The 1,210-nt window shown below is 46.6% G+C and overlaps 1 non-coding gene across 1 annotated transcript; it reads right to left on the bottom strand.

The window, feature by feature from the left end:
- Positions 1–318: 318 nt before the first annotated feature.
- Positions 319–450, bottom strand: LOC116753723. The gene has a single exon (XR_004349825.1). It is a non-coding gene; the product is annotated as a small nucleolar RNA SNORA11 (small nucleolar RNA).
- Positions 451–1,210: the final 760 nt, after the last annotated feature.

The following is a 1,210-nucleotide window of genomic DNA, read 5'->3' as shown; positions in this document are numbered from 1 at the left end:
CTCATAAAAACTTCTGTCCTCTGTGTATTCATCTCCCCTCACCCCCCAAACTCTTGGCAGCCACTGATCTTTTTGTTGTCTCCATAATTTTGCCTTTTCCAGATTGGCATATACAATCTATTTTTCTTTTTCTTTTTCTTTTCCTTGAAAAGAGAGGTTTGAAGCCTCTATGTCTATAAGACCACCCATGGCCTACCCACGCATGGACCGGACAGGCTCTAGGTGGCAAACTCCCCCACTGAATACTGTAGTTTTCCTTCCGATATTGAGCCCTGTCCCACTGGTCCTGCCCAGCAGCCACGTGGAGGTTCAGGGTACACGTGTCGGGTATTTGTTCATAGGAAGGCCACAAATTTTGTGCCCCTTATCACAATGAACCCAGATTCCTGTCTGGTGTGTTGTAAACAGAACAGCCATATTTCTTCAGGCCCCCTGCTCTGAGCACACCCCAGAGAGTTGCATTTTTAATTGACTAAATTAAATCTTATTTCAAATTTTAGGAAAGAATCCTCTCATTTTTCTTCTAGGGTCTGATTTTTTGGGGTTTTTTTCCCCTGACAGCGGAAGGTGATTCTGGAGGAAAATACGGTTTAGGAGCAGAGTGTGAGGAATCTCTGATTTATTAGTGTACTATGTGTTAGTTAACATTTCCTACTTAGCATTTCTAATTCAGGAAACAGATGGCCCCTCAGAGGACTGAAAATTTTAGCAAAGATTCTTTTTACAGTTTTGTGGGCAGGGTTAAGGAAAACAAAAAAGAGATGGGGAGGATCGAGATCCTAGCAAGAGCTGGAAGACTGTACTTCCAAGTGATGCAGGAAGCTGTCAGTGAACACAGAGGCAAGAGCTGTGAAGTGGTTTCACCAGAAAGGAGCTGCAGTGCGGAGATGAGACCTGCTTTCCCCTCTCTGCGACTGCTGGCTCCTACTCGGATGGATGAGGGGCTGGAAGCAGAGCTGGGAGATTGGGGGACAAGAGGGAGAGAGAAGCCACAGTGATCCCCTCTGCCTCTTTCAGGCTGCAGTTCCCCTTGGCGCCCCTGGTCCCAGCTGCTGTCTGGTGATACGCCCCTTCCCCACTCAGCAGTGGGAGTGGGTTCTTTCTGACGCTGGTGTCTGAGTTGCTCACTGTACGATCTTGCTGTTCAGCTCTTCCGTCACTTTTGAAACTAATCCACCACTTTCATTTTCTCCATTTGAAAAGCTAAAAA

Source organism: Phocoena sinus, chromosome 4 (assembly GCF_008692025.1).
Source record: "Phocoena sinus isolate mPhoSin1 chromosome 4, mPhoSin1.pri, whole genome shotgun sequence".
Classification (NCBI taxonomy): Eukaryota; Metazoa; Chordata; class Mammalia; order Artiodactyla; family Phocoenidae; genus Phocoena; species Phocoena sinus.
Note: the sequence above shows the minus strand (reverse complement) of the source record. Positions and strands in the feature narration are given on the sequence as shown.